Genomic DNA, 18,570 nt, shown 5'->3' with positions numbered 1-18,570 from the left:
GGCACCTCCGCCGAAGGGGCCTCGCGCTAGGGATGAACCACCATGGAGATGTCGCCCATGGCGCCAGCTTCGAGGTAGCCGCTACATGGGGGTGCGGGATGGAGTACCGTCGGTGCAGGGACGTGAAGTTAAGGAGAAGGTGCGATGCGATGAGTGTCCAACCTCTTTGGTGGCGCCGAGTAGGCCTCGGCTTAGTTTGAGGAGTCGGTGAGGATGCTGCGTTTCTGGTGGACCAGTTTAAGGTGGCGGTGTGAGGATGGAGTAGCTGCGATAGACGAGGAGATCATCGGAGCAGCTCGTTGGAGGTGGAGGATGGGGCGGCTGAACCAGCGGGATGATGGATCCTCACCCGGGAGGTGGATGAGGGACGTTGACCATTGAGGTGGACGACATCGTTGGGGAAGAGGCTCCGGCTGGGCAGCGTGAGGTGTCGGACGGAGGAGGGTGGGGTTTCACGGCTGGAGCAGAGAGGTTATGGCAGCCTGGGATTTCGAATGGCAAAAAGGAGGCGATGGGAGGGTGGAACCATGACTTAGGGATGCGCTTGTCCAAAATGTAGAGCGTGTTACAAATGTACCCCCACCGATTTGAACTAGCAGCTCTTTCGGCTCAGGGTTAGAAGGGGGATTTCGTGTGTCGGGATTTGGCAGCTGGAGGGAGTTTTCACACGCTTTGTAATTTCGGGATAGCAAGGCGCGGGCTGTGAAGGTGCACATTTTGGGAGCACGATATCTAAATTTATCGGGATATAACAAGGCGCCGGTTGAATTTTAGGGACAAGCCTAACGTGTAAAATTTTACATACCGAATCAATTCGCACTTCCCACAACGAAAAAAATGAAAAAAATAAAGCCATTCACACCTCACAAAGAGAGAGTCTTGTCCGGTTTTACTGTACAAATGCTATTCAAAGCTACATATGAATCCATGTTATGTCTAATTAAATTTTTTTCGTTGTCTATATAATGCATGTAAGCTACTCATACCAACATTTTAGTGCATTCCAAATGTCTATACTACCGCTGCAATTTGAACTAGATTTGAATTCGTTTCTCTATTTGAATAAGAATATACAATCATGATTGTTGCCAACTTAAACCATCATTGGTGTATTATCTTAACAACACACCACATGATTACTACAAAGATAGATATGAACTCGAATTCAAATTTTTGAACACACTTAATGTTGATTCCAAATAATAGTACATTTGATGTCCTAACTAGATACTCATGATCTAAACCATGTTCCATACGTACACCATGTTTATCACACAAGGTATAGTGCCCCGCCCCCTACATTATGACAAGTATTTAGCCCTGAGCTGCAAAAGCCACACATTATCCCAAATTATATCAATGTTCTATATATTATATGTAGTATAACATGCTAATAACCTGTATTACCATTATATATATTCATTCATGCATGCGTCGGTTTAAAACACTATGATATCTTCCTCAAATATCCGAATCCACTTTTTTATAATGAATTATTATCTCTATTTGTCTTTTACGCCCTCGCGATCCTCTTCTCTTTGTAGCTAGCTAGCGCTAACTTTCTATCGTGCATATGCACACGCCAGCCCCCTCTCACCCTCCCACAGCGTCCCCTCCATCGCGCATATTAGTTTCTCTTTAGGTCGTTAACCCACGGTGTGTGTAGTCCGCCTGGCTCCTTCTTTCCGGCACACACTGGTCGATATACCTCAGTAGCCAAGTGTGCCTACCACAAACACACGCTTCCCCTCTTTTCTTGTCACCGTCTATGCCCCCTATGTCCAATACGGTTCCATGCAGGTGCACACTCCCTTCCCTCTTTTCATCAATCTCATACTCACACACTCCTTCCCCCTTGACAGTAGGCCTCTCACACCACCTCCTAGCCGCACCCCTCTCCACATGCCCGTCTCTCTGGATCTTATTTGCGTCTAACACATGCATGCATGTATACGTACCGATCTCCCTACAAATAGCTAGCTAGGTTGACTATAATTCTTTTTCCCCATGCACCGATTGACATACCTCACTAGTTATGTATCTCCCTTTCTCGGACACACGGCGATTGATCTTCCTATGTAGTTACATCCACTTACCACAACCGTATCATCCCCCCTCATCATATTTGCATACCTCCCGACCCGTCTCTCACACGCACGTGCATAGACAGACATACATCCCCTCTCTTATTGATATTGCACTCGTACCCTCCGTTTGCCTAGCAGGCCTCTCCCACCATTTGAGAGAAGCAACTCCACCACCAACCCTCCGGCACTCTACCTTTGTCTTTCTCCCAACCTTATTCCTCTGCTACACAGATGCATGGATGCGATCGATCTTCCTCAATACATACCTAGGTCACTCTCCTTCTCCACACATATACCAATCGATCTACCTCTCTATAGTTAGGTCATAGCCCCCTCCCCCCCACCAATAGTCGAATGTTGTACGTAGGTATCCATGCCACAGAGAAAAAGTGCACCTCTGCCCTCTCATATTCCCGTAGGCCAGCCGCCATGTATCTTTGACGTGGGCAAACACAAATTCAATGGCACTCTTTATCGATCACGCACCCACACATTTCTTCCCTATTATCGATTCTATCGATGTCTCATGCCGATGATCCCTCCACTATCTTCTCGTGGATCACTCCCTCTATATATGATATATCCATGACTCTGTTTTCACACACATTGCACATGTTATGTTTTTTTGATTGAGATATCATCGACGGATTGCCTCTATTTCGCACAAACCTCTCATACCCACCCACGTACGTACCTGCAGCTAAAGAAGAGGTGCACGTACAATGCACATACTCACGTCTCGTTCCCGGCCACACCCGGGCAGGTACACGGTGGAGTTCATTTGACGCGTGTAGCGGTTGTTTACTCGAAGGAGGGTCCTATACTATGATTAGATGGAACAAAGTTCGACTTGACGCGTTAGTATTAAATAAAGTTATATTCCTGAATGGCCTGTACAAAATATAAAACGATTGTCGTCGGGGAAAAAGAAAAATCCGCTCCACTATATAAAATGGAGCCTGCCTACTGGGGTTTGTCTCTCGTCACACTATCTCACACAAGGTGGCGGTGGCCTTGCTCTCTCAACGTTGGTCACTGATCCGGCCGCATCACGTCCGAATGCGGAAAGGGAAGGATGTGCATCATCTCTCCGTTCGACGGTGTTGATGCAACACGTACCTGCCGATCTCTCTGACCAAGCTCTGGCATAGTAGGGCTGTCGCCACTTGCTCATTGCCGCAGTATGGGCAGACCCCGGCCGCCAGCACCCTCCTAGTTACATCCCGATGACCCTCAGGTATAGCTTCCTCCAACCTTGCTCCGCTGCCCGTCTTCCCACGTTGCTGCATGTGGAAAATCCTGCATGTAGATCTTCCTTAGTTATTTGCTTAAAATGAATCTCGTCCGGCGTAATTTCCATCTTGCAATCTCGTCATCAATCCATTTTTGATAGACCACCATGCTGCTATCTTTACCTTATTACATGGAATATGCTTCTTTTTTTGGTGTATGTGTCTTCAACTCATGTTATTGGACAGTAAGTGTTTCCTTTTCTACCTCGTTTTGCAAACAGGGCTATCCATTTCACCTAGTTGCTATTGTGACCTTTTGGTGAACTACACAAATCACTTTTTTGTTAAGAGTGTTTTGTGCAGTTCTGCCAAAATGTTACACGGGCAACGTTTTTACATTGCTGTGGGACTGTAGAAAGGGAGATTCGTTTTCCTATCCTCCTCATGCAACTTTGTGCCTAATCTTCTCGAACAAGTAGTTAGTCCTAAAGAGAGATCGCATAGGTGATCGGCTTCTATTTGTGTGTGTTATGTTTCATTGTCTGGTTCCACTATTATTGTAATCACACTGACTAGATATCTTTCAAACAGGGATGATTAGCTCGATTTTAGTGGAGCTGCACAAAATGATCGGATTGTGATGTTGCTCCATACACCTATTTTTTGGATACAGAGCTGGGTGAAACTAGCTGCCAACCAATGAACACTGTTCCTAGGAAATGAAGCCATGCCTAAGAACATCATTGATCAATTATATATTTTTCTTTATTTGTACACCTTGTCACAACTTTGTCTTCAATTGTGATGTGAATATTGGTGCTGATCTGCGAACCATTGAGATGCATTCGCAGCCATGATGGAATGTTGGAATGTTGTAATGAGACAATCTTGAGGCAAGAGGACACATGAATCCTAAGTTGAAACCTTCATAGCATCACAGTACAATTTCATTAGGCTAGCCAGAGTGGGAGTAACTTAAGTAGTAACATAACATATCCCAAGAAACAATTTAATATGTGGCATGGAGTTAATGAGGAAAGAGATGCTTGTGGTAACATAATATGTTACTGTAACATAACACACCCCGGGGTAAAATGAGTCTATATCTCAATTAATGAAGACTTACATGTTACCATCCATATGTTTACTACCCAGTATGAAGGTATTAGTAACATAGACTACTCCACTATGCATGTTACTAGTCTAAGTTACTCCCCACTATGACCAGCCTCATGCGGGAAAATTATGTGTACATATAAACAAATCCTGAAGGATTGGTAGCAATGCCAAGAACAATTCAACTTTGTTTCATCAACAAGTGGGACATCCTTCATCCGGCTCCACCTGCCATGCACCAATATTGTGTGCACAACTGCAGCGAAGATTTGACCCAGTCATTGCGCCATAGTAATAATGACTAGTGGGCAGTCAAATCAAAGAGCCCCACCTTCGCCATAGTAAGTTGCTCAGATGAAGCAAGCATCATTTCTCTCTTCATTGAATCCGCTGCTACTCCAATATTCCCAGCATAACACGTTGCTCGGGCGAAGCAACAATCAGTTCACCTTTCCAACAGTAAGTACTACCTCTTTTTTTATTCTAGAAAAAACCACACGCGGATATTGGACGGTAGCAGAACAACAACTGAATCAAAAATCGAAACCAACCAATGAGACAATCGAAACCAACTACTACTAATGGTCAATGTTTGTTAGTATCATGTACTCCATTTGTCCATGCATATAGGGACTAATGCATTTTCCGAGACTAACTTTGGCCCTATTTGGGTCCATGGGATAGAGTTAGTTTGAGCTAGTTGGGGCTCAAATAGCTCTAAAGTATCAAAACATGAGGGTTACTAGCAAGATGCCCATGCGTTGCACGGAACATCAAGATGCATTTGTATGAGTAGTTTATCTTGTGGGAGAAAAGGATGAATGAGGGAAGGCCTTATTTGAAAATGTGGAGAGGGGTGTGGGTATCTTTTGCAAAAGTGCCATTGTTTCGTTCCAATCCGTCAGAAATAAATCAGACGGCCTATACTGCAAAATGGCAGGCACACCATCATTACCAACTCTGTTTTTTATAATAGCAGAGAAATTGGAGCAAGTTGCACCAAACCCACCAAAAAAACTATCCCACCCAAGAGGTGCTAATTGGTATCTATCCCGCTAGCCAAGTGGTGCTAATTGGAGCTAGTTCTCGTGGGGCCCATGAAAATCACATTTCTCTCTCCATGCATTTATTATCAATCTAACCCTGTCATCCAAACACCTCTTTGGCTAGAGTTAGTTCAAGGTTAGTAATGAGTTAGTGTAACCTCTAGCTAAGTTAGAGTATCCAAACAGGAGCAGTATGGGACATGCAAGTTGCTCAAAGCATACCGTCAAATTTGTACGTGAAAGTATAATTTTTCTGAACGGAACATGAAAGGATCTTCGAATGATATAATTTGCAAATTACATAAAATTATCAATAGTCAAAGGCAACCTCGAAGAATATATTAGGCCCTATATAAAATCTTATATCAATAGTCAAAACCAAGTGTTACTACTACACGAAACAAGTTCAAAACGAGAAACTGGACCCACTCATGGCATGGCACGCATGTCTTGTTTGGTCCGTTGGTCAAAGCGCTTCCTCTTCTTGGCATAACAATGGAGTACAATAATTTTTTTAGAATGCTCTGGGCATGTCGCTGTAGCAACTAGACCTCAAAAATTCTAGTCTCTGTGCATCAGTGTCATCCCTGGATCGGTAATGCTAACACGCACAGTACTTGAGGATTTATAACAAAGTTTCAATCACACACTTATTACATCGAATGTCTCAAAAGAGAACTTATTACAATAATATTGCTTAAGGCTATCTAAAAACGATAAAAGCGGAAGGCTTGGAAGATAAAGTGAGTCCATCAACTCCAACGACATAGCAGAGTGAACGACAATGACCTATGGCACCTTACTCGTCGTATGAAAAGTCTGCAACATGAAATGTTGTAGCCCGAAAATGGGTTGGCACATGGAATATGCTGGCAATGTAACACATAGAGGAATGAACAGAATGAATGCTATCACTACATGCATATATGGCTGGTGGAAAGCTCAACAGTTACAGTTTTGAATAAAGCAAACTTTTTCCTATAACAAAAGAATAAATTATATTTAACTATCATGGTGGTTGATAATCATTGAGAAGGTTCCTCCAACTCAATCCCAATTAAGCATCATCATTAAACCCAAAAAATTAATTTACAGTGATGAGATTAACATGATAATCCAAGAACCTGATACTCAAGATGTCCATAACCGCGGACACGGCTAATCATGATTAGTTTTACACTCTGGAGAGCTTTGCGCACTTTTCCCCACAAGACTCGAACACATCCATGGTCGGAGATTCGAGACACAGTCTTTCGGAAGCATTAACTCTCTACTCTGGGTAGACAGTACCACCTACAACCCACTACATCTGCTAGTCTACCTCTTCAAGAGCTTCACGCAACTTACTCAACTATGCTAGAGCCCATATTGGCTCCTGGCTGCACACGGAAGTGAATAATCTTATGATCCCTTTGAGCCTAGGTGTCAAACCATAGGATGACCACACGGGTACTCTAGGATATCCTAGGATAACACTGGATTCTCCAGGTGCCCTCACAACCACTAGGTACTCCAGGGTGCCTCAAGCAATCCACCCAGAGGTGTATTTAAGTAGCCACCTTAAGTTAACCATTAATTAACAATACTCACATCTGTCATGGATTCACTCGCCCAAACCACGTCTACAAGCATAACATAGCAATATAAGCATCACGTAAAAGTAACTCCCAAAGGTTTGATAATAAACAAGGCAATAGGTTCTACCTCATCTTCTACTTCCCAAAACCCACATGTTAATTAGATCCTAACCATGCAACATTTGAGGGTTGATCCAGTGCAATAAAATTGGGTAGTAAAGAGGTATGATCAAAGTGTTACTTGCCTTGCTGATGATCCGCAAAACCTAAAGACTCGTAGTAGCACGCTTTCAACTCTAGGTACTCTATCAGAAACAAACAATAGCATATAATAAGCACTCAACTAGAAGCACGGGTAAAACTCACATAAGAGATCTAGCCAGAAAGTTGAACTGAAGAACTCCGCTTTGCAAAAAGAATCAAATCAAATGGAGCAACGAAACTCAAACTGCAAAAGAAACAAGATCCGCTACCTAATCTGGACTGAAGTCAAAATTTACAGTACCAAAATCTTGTTCAAGTTGACTAAACAGGAAGAGGGCTTCGAGGCGAAGATCTAGGCGCTTGAATCACTAGATTCCGATAAACGAGCGAAAAGATAAACTAAAACGAAGATCAGGGCAGGAATCGCAATCAAAAATAATCACCGAAGACCGTGGAAAAAGAAAAACTGACGAACAGGCTAATGAATGAACGTTCGCTGTCGGTGGCTAACGGATGAACATCGTTTGTTAAAACAAACGTACGGATGAACGTCCGCTATTTAACTAAACCAAAAAATAAAAACCAATCTAAAGAAAAAAATGAATCTAGGGTTTTCAAAGAAAACCGAACGGTTTTCTCCGATAAACCGGCGGCGGCGGCGGCGGTTATACCTCCGGTGAGGTCGGCGGCGGCTCCTCCAGTGGCAGTAGTCGGTCGGCGGGGTGGCGGGATGGGGCAGCGGCGGATGGTGGTGTCGGCGGCGGGGGACGGCATCGGCGGCGGCGGCGCTAGGGCTTGTTGGGGTGTGGCGGCAGGACGGGCTGAGGCGGCTCGGGGCCTCGGCCTTTAAAGAGGCCGGCCGGGCTGGAGTACTGGGCGGACATGGCCCGGCAAGACGGTTGACTTTTTTTTTAAATCCTGACGCAGAAAAAACTAATAAAAGAAATAATAAATGGACACCAAAAATCCTGAAATAAATTTTCACGGTCCTCTAATAATATTACAGACAAAGTGGACATTTTGAAAAACGCATTTTTCCCTAATTCAAAAAAATAGCAATAAAACTCCGAATAAAATTCTTATTTCATTTTAATATTTTTCCTCCAATATTTCTTTATTTTGGAGAAGTCATTCTATCCCCTCTCTTTTATTTTCATATAAGAAATATTCGAAGAGAAAATAATTAAAACCAAATGAACCTCTTTTCAAAATTTGAGAAAACTCAAATATGAAAATAACGAAATACCCAACTCTCTCCATGGGTCCTTGAGTTGCTCAGAATTTCTAGGATCAACCAAAAATAAAATAAAATATGATATGCAATGATGATCTAATGTATAACATTCCAAATTGGGAATTTGGGATGTTACAAACCTACCACCCTTAAGATGAATCTCGCCCTCGAGATTCGGGTTGGCTAGAAAATAGGTGCGGGTGGTCTTTCCGTAGGTCTTCCTCTCGTTCCCAGGTGGCTTCATGCTCTGTATGGTGGCTCCACTGAACTTTGCAGAACTTGATAACCTTGATGCGTGTGACTCGGCTGGCAAACTCGAGAATCTTCATTGGGTTCTCCTCGTAGGTCAAATCGCTATCCAACTGAATCGCTTCCAGTGCCACTGTATCCCTTAGAGGAATATCGGCCATCTCTGCGTGGCACTTCTTCAACTGGGAAATGTGGAACACATCATGAACTCCTGACAATCCTTCTGGCAATTCCAACTTGTAAGCAACTTCTCCCATATGCTCCAAAACTTGGTATGGTCCCATAAAACGTGGTGCTAACTTTCCCTTAACTCCAAAATGCTGAACTCCTCGAAGTGGGGACACACAAAGATACACTCTTTCTCCGACTTCGTAAACTGTCTCCTTGCGTTTAGAATCCATGTAAATCTTCTGCCTGGAATGGGCTACCTTTAGTCTATCTCGAATCAGTTTAACCTTCTCTTCAGACTCCTTAATCAAATCTAGTCCAAACAACCGATGGTCTCCAACTTCATCCCATAACAACAGTGTCCTGCACCTCCTTTCGTAGAAAGCTTCGAAAGGGGCTATCTTAAAACTGGCTTGGTAATTGTTACTGTAAGAGAACTCTGCATATGGAAAATTGTCGTCCCAACTAAATCCATAATCTAGCGCACAAGCTCTCAACATGTCCTCCAGAATCTGATTGACTCTCTCTGTCTGTCCATCTATCTGCAGATGAAAGCTTGTACTGAACTCTAGCCTGGTACCCAAAGTCTCATGCAACTGATTCCAAAACTTCGAGGTAAACTGGGTTCCTCTATCTGATACAATGGTCCTCGGAACTCCATGTAGACATACGATCCTAGTCATGTATATCTTGGCCAACTTAGCACTGGTGTAAGTGGTCTTTACTGGGATGAAATGAGCTACCTTTGTCAACCGATCGACTACAACCCATATCGAGTCATAGCCAGAACGAGTCCTGGGCAATCTTGTCATAAAATCCATGCCTAGCTTGTCCCACTTCCATTTGGGTATCGGCAATGGCTGTAGCAACCCTGCTGGCTTCTGATGCTCTGCCTTTACTCTCAGACATACATCACATACTGCTACATACTCTGCAATATCCTTCTTCATTCCGGTCCAGCAGAAACTGTCCTTCAAATCTAGATACATCTTGGTGTTTCCTGGTTGAATCGAATACGGCGAATCGTGGGCCTCCTTCTGAATCAACTTCCTGACCTCGGGCTCATTGTGTTTCCGTGTACCACATCTTGTTATTGGTCTACTTGTTGCATTTTCAAATTTGTGCATCTTTTCCAACATTATTGAAGCTCACTAACAATTGCATCAAATTTTGTGCTACCATCCTAACCGAGCTCCACCATAAGCTTTTACTTGTGTAGGCGTGAGAAGCGAAAAGAATTGGTACCAATTGTGTAATTTCCTTGTCCGCATTTGCGTGATAATTTATCCATATTCGACATCGGTCAAGGTACATTTGGTATAAGTTTTTCTCTTTCTCCCACTCACATATTTTCTTGGAATGATGGATAGGCCAAGTTCTTCTACCAACCCACCCTTCATCGCGCAAAACGACGACATGTCATCCTACGTCACCAAGAGCCACCTCTTAGGTGCACAACGAGCTTTGCATCAAGAACAACAAGCAATGAGCGACCGCAATGATAATCTTGCCACCGACTTGCGACTCTCCGAGCAACGAACAAGAGACTACTTCGACAACAAGCTCGACGCTCACAAACAAGAGAACGATGCAAGAATGGATGAGATCCATGCCTTGTTGGTCAACCGCCATTCTTCCACTTCTTCCTACTCAAGATGGAACCATTCGAGGCGACACACCGACGACACCCTCTCCGGCTCAAGTACACCAACATCAAACACTCTACGTCGAGCCGCACGTCAAGACCGTCAATCATCTCGCAATCCTCTATATGGCAATCATCCACAAGAGCAAGTCGACAAGCAAGCACATCGTCATCGTCAACACCAAGATCCTCTTGCACAAGCTCAAGAAAGGAAACATCAACATCTCCCAGAGGAAGAGCGAGCGTGACAACATCAATACGAACAAGACGCCGAGCCTTAACATCTTCAACAACAACAACATGAAGCACAAGCTCTTGAGGTGCAACGTGCCCTTCAAGAATCAAGTCGAGCCATTGCCTACCACAACCGAGATAGTCGCAATCAAGAGGAAGCACTTTGTGAAGAAATTTAAGAGTGAAACTACCAACCAAGAGTGCATCGTCAAGTCCCTCAAGCTCCTCCACAAGCTCGACAACCTCCTCAACAACCTCAAGTTCAACAAGAGCAAGATGACTATGGAAATCTTCCACGCCAAGAGCAACATGAGGTTGATAATCCTCCATGTCAAGGGCGTCATAATCACCCTCGACCCCAACACAATGAAGAGAAACGCTACAGCAAGCTCAAGTTCACCATGCCCAAGTTCAATGGAAGCAATGATACCGCAGAGTACCTATCATGGGCATTGAAGGTCGACAAAATGTTTCATTTGCACAACTATGAGGAAGAGAAGAATATCGCTATGGTGTGACTTGAGTTCCAAGACTATGTGCTCATATGGTGGGAACAAGTCCTTGAGCGCTGAGAAGCAAGAGGTGAACCACCAATCACCACTTTGGCTCAAATGAAAGATGTCATGCGCGCATGCTTTGTGCCCACCTACTACAACTGTGGTCTCTTCATGAAGCTCCAACTCCTCAAGCAAGGAACAAAGAGTATTGAAGAAACTACATGGAAATGGAGATAGCCATGATAAGAGCCAATGTAACGGAAGATGATGAGCAAACTATGGCCCGTTTCTTGAATGGCCTCAATCATCCCATCAAGAAGATTTTCGGCTTCCAACCCTACTCCCACCTCATTGAGCTCGTGCATCAAGGTACCAAAGAGGAACATCAAGTGCGAGATTACTTCAAGTACACCAAGTACTCGTCTAAGACCTACGGCTTCTCCAACACCCAAGGTTCAACGACTCCAACAACTTCTACCTCAACCAAGCCATCAACAAGCAACAGCACCAAGTCGAGTTACAAGAAAACTTTGACAACCTCAAGTCGTCCTCCTCCTACTACAAGCAACTTCAATCCATGTGCTTCATCATCTACTCCAAACGATGAGACCGTCAAGACAAGCTCCATCAAGTGTTTCGCTTACGGCGGCTGAGGCCACAAGTCCTTTGAGTGTACCAACAAGTGCACCATGATCCTCAATGACAACGCATTGTATGACTCCATGAGTGAAGAGGAGATGGAAGACCTTAAGCAAGTGGCCATGCACCAACGCATGAACAAGGATGAAGATGATCAGGTCTTTTGTGATGAGGATTCAAGCCCGGCTCTCGTTGTCTCCAAAGTCTTGACTCTTCAACATCAACAAGACGAAGACCAAATATTCCACATCTTCCACACCAAGGCCGGCATCAATGGAAGGTCCGTCAAGGTAATCATTGATGGAGGTAGTTGTCACAACTTGGCAAGTGAAGAATTATGCTCCAAGCTCCAATTGGTCAAGATGAAACACCAGCACCCCTACAAGGTCCAATGGCTAAGCGATTCTGGCACTATACAAGTTAAGCATACAGTCAAAGTCTCCTTCAAAATTGGAGCATATGAAGGCACTTTGGAGTGTGATGTCGTCCCGATGTCCGTTTTCCACCTCCTTCTTGGTCGACCATGGCAATTTGACTGCGGCGTCATCCACAATGAGCGTACCAATCATTATAGCTTCAAGATGAAAGGAAAGGAATATGCGCTACGACCTATGTCTCCAAGTCAAGCGATCACCGATAAGCAAGCCACACATCATGGATAAAGAGTGAGAGAGTGATCCACCCAAAAGAGAGTGAGCGCTACAAGCCAAAATTGAGTGCCTCCACGATGAGCGACAAGAAAAACTTAGTCCTATTTGCCACCAAAAGTGAGATGAGAGAAGTGTGTGAGAACCCATCATGTGTTATGCACTATGTCCTTGTGTGCAAGGACGAGGCACCAAAAACTAACACCTCTCACGATCTATGTGTAGTGTTGTCTTCTCTTTTGCAGGAATTCCAAGATGTTTTCCCCGATGAGCTACCTCCGGGTTTACCTCCACTACGAGGAATTGAGCACCGAATCGACCTCATCCCAGGAGCACCTCTTCCTAACAAGGGTCCCTACCGCGTCAACCCCGAGGAAACTAAGGAGATCCAACGGCAAGTCCAACTACTCATCGACAACGGTCAAGCACGTGAAAGCTTGAGCCCTTGTGCCGTTCCAGTCATACTTGTTCCAAAGAAAGACGATACTTATCACATGGTTTCCAATTGCCGTCCCATCAATGCTATCACTGTTAGATATTGTTATCCTATTCCACACATAGATGATATGCTTGATGAGCTTAGCGGAGCCACCATTTTCTCTAAGATTGATCTTAAGAGTGGCTACTATCAAATACGCATCCAAGAAAGTGATGAATGGAAAACTGCATTTAAGACCAAATTTGGCTTATATGAATGATTAGTTATGCCAATGGGCTTATTTGAAGCACCCGGTACTTTCATGCGAGTCATGCACTTTGTTCTTCGTGCCTATATTGGTGTATTTGTTGTGGTTTATTTTGATGATATTCTTGTCTCTAGCAAAGCCCTCAAAGAGCTTGTCACCCATCTTAGAACTGTGTTGCAAACCCTTAGGAAGGAGCACCATTATGCTAATGTGGACAAATGAATTTTTGGTGTTCATAAGCTTTTTTCTTGGGTTTTGTTGTGTCTTCTAAGGGTGTTCATGTAGATGAATCTAAGATCAATGCTATTAAAACTTGGCCCCAACCAACCAACTTGCAACAAGTGCGTAGTTTTCTTGGTTTAGCAGGTTTCCATCATTGCTTTGTGAAGGGTATTAGCACCATTGCTTCACCTTTACATTCTTTGATTAATAAAAATGTGCCATTTGTTTGGGGACCATCCCAAGATACCGCATTTAATGAGCTCAAGAATTTGCTTACTCATGATCACGTGCTTACATTACCCAACTTTTACAAACCTTTTGAGATTCATTGTGATGCTAGTGGTCATGGCCTAGGAGGTGTGTTAACGCAAGAGAAGCACCCCATTGCATATTTTAGTAAAAACCTTTCTGGAGCACAACTCAATTATCCCATCTATGATAAAGAGTTATATGCTTTAGTGCGAGTTTGTGACGCCCCCGATTCAATCGTACACTAATTATACACGCAGATGTGTACTATCAAGATTAGGGACTCATGGGAAGATATCACAACACAACTCTAAAAACAAATTTAAATAATACAAGCTTTACATTACAATCCAGGGGCCTCGAGGGCTCGAATACAAGCTTGATACACAAGAGTCAGCGGAAGTAACAATATCTGAGTACAGACATAAGGTTAAACAAGAATGCCTTAAGAAGGCAAACATAAAAGCAACAACGATCGAAGAGGCAAGGCCTCCTGCCTGGGACCTCCTAACTACTCCTGGTCGTTAGCGGTCTCCATGTAGCAGCTAGCACCATCGAGGTAGTAGTAGAAGCTGTCAGGGGTAGCATCTGACTCCTGGGATCCACCATCTAGTTGCATCAACCAGAAAGAGGAAAGAAGGGGGAAAAGGAGTAGCAAAGCAACCATGAGTACTCATCCAAAGTACTCGCAAGCATTAGAACAATACTAATTATGCATTGGTATCAAATGGAAGGGTTGTATCTGTGGACTGAACTACAGAAAGCCAGAATATAAGGGAAGGCCTAGCCTATCAAAGACTAGCATCTTCAAGCAGCTCCAAGCATCTTGTAGCATGTAGAAGAGTAAAGAATAGTGGTTTATATTTAACAAACATGTTGTAGCATTAATGCCAGATATCCTTCCTCGACTCCCTGCGAGAAAGCAATCCCGGAGCCACATATCTCAAGTATCCACTTGCAGTTGTATAAGATCAGGATATAAGTCTGAATGTCCGTTACCGTGGACGCGGCTATTAATAGATAATCTTCCCTGCAGGGGTGCACCACGTTTTCCAACACGCTTGATTACTATGGCTGGACACACTTTTCTGGGTCAATCCCGGCCTCGAAAGATCAACACGTTGTAGCCCTACCTAGTCTCAGCAGAGAGGTCCTCGCCGGTCTACATCCTAAGCACTCCGGAGTTTGGGCCCATCGCCCGGAGCACTCCAGGTGGTTGTGCACAAGGGGAGACTAGCACCACCTCTGCCTGGATGGCGCGATCCGGCCCGGCCACAATGCTGAAATGGACGTTTGACAAAGCTTCAACTGATACAGCGACATCGAGGCCCATAACTATTCTCGCGTGGTGGTTAGTGCGTAAAGGCCAAAGGCCAACTCAGAACAAATACCCAAACCATAGTGTATTATTAGCTTGCGGAGGCGAGCAAAGACTCACGATCGATGTGACCCCGTCACCCCATCTCGTGGACTTAAGGCAAGGGCCCAAAATGCCCGGCCGTGCCACGTAATTATCTTGCGGGTAGTCTCTGGGCCCACCCGACTTTCACCAATGTCTCAAGTAAAGTCAAAGTAACCGTGTGTCCAAACATCAAGGGGAAAACCCTAGGAATCACCCTCGGTGGATTCCACTCGATGTAATCATCAAGGTGAACATAAGAGGAACCACCCTCGAAGTTCACACTTGAGGGGTTGCATGACAGAGTTATATCAGGAGTGGTCAAGGAGGAATCACTCTCGATGACTACGACCGAGTAGCTACACTACAGAGATCTCATCGGGAGTGATGTGTGAGGTATCACCCTCGACACTCGATGGTAACTCTGCAGAGTCGAGCAACAAAATGGGCGTGATGTGATGTGAGGTGTCGGGCTCTGGTCATCGATCACGTTAATCGAGTCATTGATGATGAAGTAGGGGCAACAAGGACAAGGTGGGGGTCACTGATGGATCACTAACCAACCTATACTAAGAACTTTAAGATAAGCAGGTAGGTAACAATAAGCAGGTACAAAAGCAGTCTATGAATCAAAACAAGAGAAACCAAATATAGTAGCAAAATCTATTGCAAGCACGAGAGAATAGAATGGGCGATGTCGAGATGATCAAAGGGGGGGCTTGCCTAGAAGCTCCGCTGTAAGGGAAGGAGTGTCGTCTGTGACGTAGTCGATCACGGGGACATCAGCTGCGGTCTCGGTGCCTACCGGAGAAGAAGAGGGGGAAGAAACAGTAAATACAGAGCAAACATATGCAGGACAAGTCAACATGCAGAGCTAGGGGTGTTCTAATGCAGGGCTACACGAAATCGGCGAAGGGGGAAACATCCGGGAATGTTTTCCTGATTTTGGACGTCTGTCAAACAGATGAACCGGAGGGGAATGGTTTGATGTTTGCTATGACAGGGACGTGTGCGGATGAACGGACCGCTTGTTCATATTCTTCTCGAAATTCTGAGCAACTTTCATGTACAAAGTTTTTCGATCCGAGCTACGGTATATTTTCTACGAATTTTCAAAGATTAAAACATTTTTTGGAATTATTGTTAATTCAAAAACAAAGACTAAATGCTAGGTCTACCCAGCTCTGCGTATACAGAAATGTACCAGAGGGTGACAGGTGGGCCAGGGGGTCTCAGTTGACTAGTCAATGTTGCTTGGACAATAGGGGTGGGGCCCCCCTGTCATACACACACCCGCTAATTAGATGACTAATCAGACTAACTAGTAATTAGTTTAGTTAAACCTAATTAATTAAGTTAATTAGTTAATTATATATATATTTAAAACCATTTTTTAAACAACACAAGGGCATGGGCCCCGCTAGTGGTGGCACAACCGGCCACTGAGTGGGCAGTTTGCCGGGCACGTGGGTAAGGGCACCCGCGCCCGAGGCCACCAGGGGCGCCGACCACGGGCCACGGAAACGGTAGGAGGGGCGGGCGCAACCACGACGAGGCCGCCGGCGGTGTAGGGAGCAGAGACGGGGCGGCAGTAGTAGCGCTAGGAGCTGCGGGCATCGACGGGCGTCGGCGTGGCCGGCAGCGTAGGTGCGGACGAGGCAGCAAGCAGCGGGAGGCGACATTGGTAGCGAGTGGGGCGGGGCCCAAGCATGACAGCAGGCGAGCGAGGTTGCGCAAGGCGAGCTGCGGAGGCAGAGGCCAACGGCGGGCATGGCTGCGGGCGGCGGGGAGCAGGACGCCGGTGACGGCGCGAGGAACAGCGAGGCGCGTGCTGCGATGCAGGGAGGTCGACGTGGGCGGGATGCGAGGCGGCGACGATGTTACGGGGTATGGCGAGCAGCGCCGGTGGGCTCTACGGATCCCTACGACGCTGCTGAGCACTATCTGGTGCTCGGGCACGACCTCTAGTGGTTGTGGCCGCGATGGGGAGCACGGCAACGACGGTGAGACTCGGACACGGTGGGGGAATTAGCTAGAGGAAGCTCACGAGTGAACCGCGAGGGGGGGTGGAGAGGTGTGATACGTCTCCAACGTATCTATAATTTTTTATTGTTCCGTGCTACTATATTATCTGTTTTGGATGTTTAATGGGCTTTCTATGCACTTTTATATTATTTTTTGGACTAACCTATTAACCGGAGGTCCAACCCAAATTGTTGTTTTTTTGCCTATTTTAGTGTTTCGCAAAAAGTAAATATCAAACCGAGTCCAAACGGAATGAAACCTTCAGGAGAGTCGTTTTTGGAACAAACGCAATCCAGGAGACTTGGAGTGGGCGCCAAGGAAGCAACGAGGCGGCCACGAGGCATGGAGGCGCGCCCAGGGGGGTAGGCGCGCCCCCACCCTCGTGGGCCCCTCGTGGCTATATATACTCATGAGATCCCATATATATACTCATATACCCTGAAAACATCCAGCAGCACCATGAAACCCTATTTCCACCGCCGCAACCTTCTATACCCATGAGATCCCATATTGGGGCCTTTTCCAGCGCTCCACCGGAGGGGGAATCGATCACGGAGGGCTTGTACATCAACACCATAGCCTCTTCGATGAAGTGTGAGTAGTTTACCTCAGACCTTCGGGTCCATAGTTATTAGCTAGATGGCTTCTTCTCTCTCTTTGGATCTCAATACAAAGTTCTCCTCGATCTTCTTGGAGATCTATTCAGTGTAATTCTTTTTGCGGTGTGTTTGTCGAGATTCGATGAATTGTGGGTTTATGACAAAGATTATCTATGAACAATATTTGAATCTCGTCTGAATTCTTTTATGTATGATTTGTTATCTTTGCAAGTCCCTTCGAATTATCAGTTTGGTTTGGCGTACTAGATTGATCTTTCTTGCAATGGGAGAAGTGCTTAGCTTTGGGTTCAATCTTGCGGTGTCCTTTCCCACTCACAGTAGGGGCAGCAAGGCCCGTATTGTATTGTTTCCATCGAGGATAAAAAGATGGGGTTTATATCATATTGCTTGAGTGTATCCCTCTACATCATGTCATCTTACCTAATGTATCACTCTGTTCTTATGATCTTAATATTTTAGATGCATGCTGGATAGCGGTCGATGTGTGGAGTAATAGTAGTAGATGCAGAATTGTTTCAATCTACTTGTCACGGACGTGATTCCTATATACATGATCATGCCTAGATATTCTCATAACTATGCACTTTTCTATCAATTGCTCGACAGTAATTTTTTCACCCACCGTAATACTTATGCTATCTTGATAGAAGCCACTAGTGAAACCTATGGCCCCCAGGTCTATTTTCCATCATATAAGTTTCTGATCTATTTTATGTTGTAATCTTTACTTTCCAATCTATATCATAAAAATACCAAAAATATTTATCTTATTAGCTCTATCAGATCTCACTTTT

Source organism: Triticum aestivum, chromosome 4B (genome assembly GCF_018294505.1).
Source record: "Triticum aestivum cultivar Chinese Spring chromosome 4B, IWGSC CS RefSeq v2.1, whole genome shotgun sequence".
Taxonomy (NCBI): Eukaryota; Viridiplantae; Streptophyta; class Magnoliopsida; order Poales; family Poaceae; genus Triticum; species Triticum aestivum.
The sequence above is the reverse complement of the archived record's forward strand: the minus strand, read 5'-3'. Positions refer to the sequence as shown.